Source organism: Urocitellus parryii, chromosome 7 (genome assembly GCF_045843805.1).
Source record: "Urocitellus parryii isolate mUroPar1 chromosome 7, mUroPar1.hap1, whole genome shotgun sequence".
In the NCBI taxonomy this organism is placed as follows: domain Eukaryota; kingdom Metazoa; phylum Chordata; class Mammalia; order Rodentia; family Sciuridae; genus Urocitellus; species Urocitellus parryii.
Window position 1 is genome coordinate 40450859 of NC_135537.1, and position 6454 is coordinate 40457312.

Below are 6454 nucleotides of genomic sequence, written 5' to 3' on the forward strand. Positions count from 1 at the left end.
ACTTGCCTCCGTTGGGAGTACTCTCACCACTCCCTTGAGACCCAGACCCAAATATTCAGTTGTCCCAGACATGCCCACCTGGCTATGTAAAGAGCATTTCAAATTCAGACATTCCCCAAGATCCTCTCCTGTTTCTCCCCATGCCCTTTAATAGCATCACCATTCATCCAAGGAGGTCAGAAACCCAAGCGCCTCCCTTGCTTATCTCTCATACCTCATATCAATTCACTAAGCAGCCTCATTGTCTCTACTTCAAAACTTACCCTCATTTCTTTTTTATTTATTTACCTATTTTTGTGGTACTGGGGATTGAGCCCAGGGGCACACTATCTCTGAGCTACATCCCCAGTCCTTTTTTATTTTTTTCAATAATTTTCAGACACAGTTTTGCTACATTGCCTGGGCTGGCCTCAAATTTGTGATCTTCCTGCCTCAGCCTCCCAAGTGGCTGAGATCACAGGTGTGAGCCATCATGCCTGGCACATAAATGCCCATTTCAACCATTAATCCTCACCTCTGTGGCTGCCTTCTAGCTCTTGCTCCAAACTGCTCCTTCTTGTCCCTGAGTTACTGCATCTCATTTCCTTACCCAAAGCCCTTCTACCCTAGAGGCTGTTTTCTATTCAGTGACCCAGCTGATTCTTTTGAAATGACTGGGCCTCTCATTTCCCGTCACATTTTGAATGCAATCTAGACTTCTCATTCTGGTTTATAGGTTCTCTCTTCACCTGAGCCTTGCCCACCTCTCTGAGCTGGTCTCCTTCCACGGTCCCCTTCCCTTGCCCTTCTCCAGCCACAATCCTGTACACTAGGTACTCCTGTGGGTGGGGTGGGTGGGGCTGCCACTCACATTCCTTCTGTCTCTACTATTAGTTGCTGCTTAGGGCTTCACAGAGCTCTCCGGCTCCTTACATCATTCAGGGCTTGGCTTAAAACTCACCTTCGGGGGAGACCTTCTTTGATACCCTCTCACCTAGCACTTGTCCAAAGGTCAGAGAACTCAGCACACTCAGGTTTACACTTATGAATTCTAATAAGTGCTTACAATAGTGCCAAGCATTGTGTTGTAGAGGACAGATGAGGCAAGGCACCAAAGATAGCAGGAAACAGTTTTATTTGTCTGCAGCCAGGTTCAGAGGGCATAGCTTTCGCTGTAATCAATTAATCCCCTGAAATTTGTAATCAATTAATCCCCTGAACCCCAGGTAGTTTCAGAATTTTATACCCAGCATGTAAGGGGAGGGGCTCAGAAGTTCACATAAAAGTAGCTTTTCTTTCACTGTTCTGGGCAAGTTAACCCTTCAAGGACAACACCTGAGAAGGGGAGAGGTTCTTCTCTCCTTTCTTTCCTCCCCCTGCCAACTGTTACCATGGAGCTCAATTGGTAACTTCTCTTATCTTAGAAATGTAGGCATCTCTATGAAGCCCAGCTCAAGGCCAGAGATATATATATTTTTTAATCACATTTTGCATTTGCAAACACACTTCTACAAACTACTATACTGGATACATGTTTGTGAAAAACAAGTCAAGGGGCGTTCAGCACCAGGAGTGCTGATTTCTACCAAGCCAGTGGCCAAGTAATAGAGCAACAGGAAAATAGGAAGTTTACCTACATTGAGCTCTTTTGTAGAGACTCTGTTGCTGATAGTCCTAAAATCAATATGGTGAAGATTTCTGGAGAAGCTTAGTTAAGATTTCTGTGTGTGTGTGTGCGGGGGGGTGGGGTGCCACTACAATTGTATCAGATACTTTAATACACATCATCTCAGTTGATCCTCAGAACTACCAAAAAGAGATTTTTTATCATCCCCATTTTATGAATCAAGAAACTAAGGCTAAATGAGGTCAAGCCCAAGGTCATACACTTGCACTAAGGCCTAATTCCAGAACTAGTCCTCTTAACCATTATATTCAGCTGCATCTCACTTTAAATTCTATTATGAGTTATGGACAATATGGATACTAGCTGAGTTTATTTTCAGGGACTGATGGTTTTGATTACATATGTGTTTGGACAGGTAAAGTAATTTAGGTATAGCAGTGTATGTTAGAGAGTGGCTTACTTTCCAAACTATGGTTTTAAACATTTGGATAATGCATAATATGGGTCAGTAGGCACAAATTCAAGCATAGGCCTAGACCACCTGCTTACAAATATAGGAAAGAAGTTGAGGATGTTTTGCTGTTTACTCTGTTGGTTTTCTTCAGGACCTCAAGTTCTCAAATGCTATTAAAGATGTAAACTTTAGGGTTTTAAAAATATTTTTTAAAATCCTATTTCCACACTAGGATAAGATAAAAATCCTTAAAACAAGAAGGGTCTATGTGCTGGTGGGAATACACTTGTTGAACACCAGCATGTGTCAGGCATTTTCTGCTTTGATCATGTCTCTGAGTTGGTTTTATTTTCCCTCTTTTACATATGAGGTCACAGAGACACTCAGGAGATAAGTTACTCTCCCCATTCCAGAATAGAGTCTCCATCTTACCTGTTCCTTTCCTTGCCAGGGAGCATAAAAAGTGCTTCTGCTTTCCCCACCAGCAGCAGGAGTGATTCCCTGCAGCCCATTCTGTGAAACCTGTTCTCAGCACTCTGAAATGTAGTTTCTTGTTATGATGATAAACATAAAGAGTTACCTTTCAGGGGTTTATAGCCTTTTTGGGAAGTGTTACAAAAACCTCCAAAAAATTGTAAAGGAATTTGAAGTTCTAAGGCCAGTCCTCTTCAACCTGCAGAACAATGGATCTGGACAGGTAACATCAGATAACCAGATCCTGCCAAATTCTCAGGTACAGTGTGAGGGTGAACACAGCGCTCTTCCTGGAGCACACCAAGGACCCTCCTGCCTCAGGCACATGGTGGCACATGCCTGTAATCCCAGCAGCTCAGTAGGCTGAGGCAGGAGGATAGCAAGTTCAAAGCCAGGCTCAGCAACTTAGTTGCTTAGGGCAACTCAGCGACACTCTTAGTTGCTTAGGGCAACTCAGCGACACCCCGTTTCCTAATAAAATACAAAAAAAGGCTGGGAATGTGGGCTGGGCTTGTGGCTCAGTAGTAGAGCATTTGCCTAGTGTGTGAGAGACCCTGGGTTTGATTCTCAGCACTGCATATAAATAAATAAAATAAAGGTCCATTGACAACTAAAAAAAAATTTAAATTAAAAAAAAAAGTCTGGGAATGTGATTTAGTGGGTAAGTGCCCCTGGGTTCATATCCTGGTATTAAAAGAGATAAATAAAAATGTTTTTACAATCTTTCCAGACACTTGGCAACATGCTGAGTACATAGTCGAAGCCCAATAGTCCTGATTTATTGATGGATAGATTGAAAATGACCTAAGTGTACTTCACTTTGGGATTTTCCACAGCACAGAATGAATAACTTGCTGCTTTGTGCCACAAGGTCTTGTATGGGGTTCTCCTGTGATGTGGTGGGAAACAACAGTCTTTAGCAGACTGGGTGCAACTGGCAGGATGATGGTCACAGTCTGTGTTCGTGGGCAGGAGGCAGGAGCATTAGTTGCATTGTATCTGGATGTTGGCATAAATGTGGTCCTTCCCTGTGATCCTTCCAACAAAACTTGAGGTTGAATCCCTTTTGTTTGGGTAGATAAGAGAGTGTATTGAACTCAAGGGTACTCTGACAGATGGGGAAAGGGGCACACCACAGCAGGGGGTCAGCCTGGAACTGGGTACTATAGCAACACTCTAAATATTATCCTATGAATTAAAGGATGGTTAGAGTGACTGGATCTGCCCAGGCAAAGAACTGGCTGGGTCTTTGTCAGCTAACTGATGAGAGGCTGGTTTGCAGTCCTCTGATCTGACAGTTTGGTTGTGTTCACTGAGCTCTCTGCTGAGGAGATGACATTACTCCTGAATCTCACTGCATGTATGTATGTAAACAAGTGGCCTACCATGGAGGGAGACAAGAGAGAGGGAATCACCCTAGGTGCAGGCAACTGACAGTGAAATGTTTTATTTTATTTTTTGTCTGTAGAGAATTTTAAAACAATAATAAAACTGACTAAAAGTCAATCTGCTTTGTAATATCATCATGCCCCAATAGTTCCAAACAATGTCAGTGATAAAGTACTCCTCCCTCACAGGGCAGACTTCTCCTAAGCTTCCTCCCTCCACCCATCCCTTGGTACATCACTGGGATAAACAAGTACCAGGTGGCAAGATTATAAATCAGCAAGAGAATAAACAGAAAGCAAATGACTCCTGAGATAAGACTTTTGCAGTGCTGGGGATCACTGGGGATCGAACCCAGGGCCTCTCATGCATACTAATCAGGCACTTCACTTCTGAGCTACATCCCCAACACAATACATTGTTTTTTAAATCACAAAAGCTATCCTGTGTGGAGTTTAGAAATGAAAGACCAGTGATGGGCCTGCCTAATATTTTAGCTTTGTATTCTGGTTATCTATTGCTTTAAAAAATACTCTAAGGGCTGGAGATGTAGCTCACTAGTACAGTTCTTGCCTAGCATGCAGGAAGCCCTGAGTTCAATCCCTAGCACTACAAACAACAAATAAAACAAAATTTAAAAACCTTCCAACATTTAGGGCCTTAACACAATGTTTACTCAATATCTACATTTTGGCAGGGCTCAGTGGGGATGCCTTACCTCACTTGTTACATGTGGTATCTGTTAACTCTGAACTCCCTAGAGGGCTTCTTCACTCCTGACTGGCACCTCAGCTGAGATGGGTGGACAGCTATGGGCTGGTTAAACATCTTTCTCTTACCATGTGGCCTCTCCACATGGTTAGCTTGGGCTTCTTCACGGCCTGATGTTGTCTCCTTCCATAGTGGCTGGCTTTTGCTAGAATACAAAGCAGAAGCTGTCAGTTTTTCTTAATGTCCAGGCATGAAAGTACCAGAACATTATTTCTACCACATTCTGTTAGTCAAAGCAGATGCTAGGACAGCCCAGCTTCAAAGGGAGGAAAACTATTCTACTTTGTGACAAAGGAGAGATTGTGGTGGCCATCTTTGGGAACATCGCCTACTTCACATTGTTTTCTCTACCATAACAAGGTATTAGTAAGTTTTCACATGTTGCCTTTAAATGTAATAAAACTTATCAACATGGAAAAAGATAGGACTTTTTGAGTTTTAAAAAAAATTACACCCCTGCTGGGTACATGCCTATAAGCACAGCAACTTAGGAGACTGAGGCAGGAAGATTACAAGTTCAAGATCAGCTTTAGCAACTTAGCAAGACCCTGTATCAAAATAAAAAATAAATTGGACAAGGGATGTAGCTCAGTGGTAAAGTGCTCCCTGGGTTCAATCCCTAGCACTGAAAAATAATTAGATTCTTGTAATTGTTATCAAACTTTTGCTTTGGATGGAAAGATGGTTTCCTCATGGACTCCTAAGGAGACACCTAACATAGCAATGAATTTGAGAAAAAATATTAAGGTGAACCTGATTTGCCAAAATCGAAAACCCAGTCCACATTCAATTCTGTGAGACTATCCAGTCCACAAACTACAGTCTTGTAACTTGTAAGGTCAGATGACTATCATATTTTAATCATTACTCCTGTCAGACAATTCCCTGAACTTTAACTTATACTCTTTTAAAACCAATATTATTGGAAATGGACTGACCACAGGATCCTTGTGAGGGCTGGAGCTTGAAAATCTTTCAGATACTGTAATATATGGTAGGTAGACCTCTGAAGGGTTGCTATACATTTCACTTGAGTCAGAGGTCTACATCTCTGTTTAAGCAGGATCCAGAGAACTGATAGGCTTCAACATGATTTCTTTGCCAACAATTAATCTACCTATATGTGTACAGAGCTTTGGTTTGTATTTTTATGTCACTGTCTTACTCTTTTCTCACTATAAATAGTCCAGTGAGTAGGTAGGCTGTGAATATCCACAGTTTGCAGGTATGTGAGCAGAAGAGAGGCCATCACCTCCTTGGATCACAGGAGAGCTTCGCTGCACAGCCTGGGGGAAGAAGTTCTTCTAACTCTTCTTCATGCAGGGTTCTTCTTTTCTACTGGAACAGAGGGCCCTTGTGGCTCTGACTTCAGGCTTGGGCTCACAGTATGTTTGCCTGGCTTCTGCCCTGTCCATAGGCAGGATTCTAGGGGCAAGTTCAGTCACCTCCCAGTGTGTTAACACAGCAGGTGAGGCCCGGCTCCCTGTCTTAAAAAGGTTTTGAGGGCTGGCACCCTCTCTATCCGGCCCAGATCTTCCTTACCAGGAAGGCCCAGAAGCGGGCTTGCCTTGGGCACGGTATCTACAGGTTTACCCTACACCGGACGGGAGGGGGTCTTGGAGTCTAAATTTAGTCTTCGTCACCCTCGGCCACCTTAATTTTCCTCTTACAAGATAAAAGTGTTTCATGTTCCCAGTGCCCCCAAGAACTCGTGAGCCCCGGCTCTTCCCGTGTTCCCTCGCCCTCCTTCCTGCTCTCCTTCC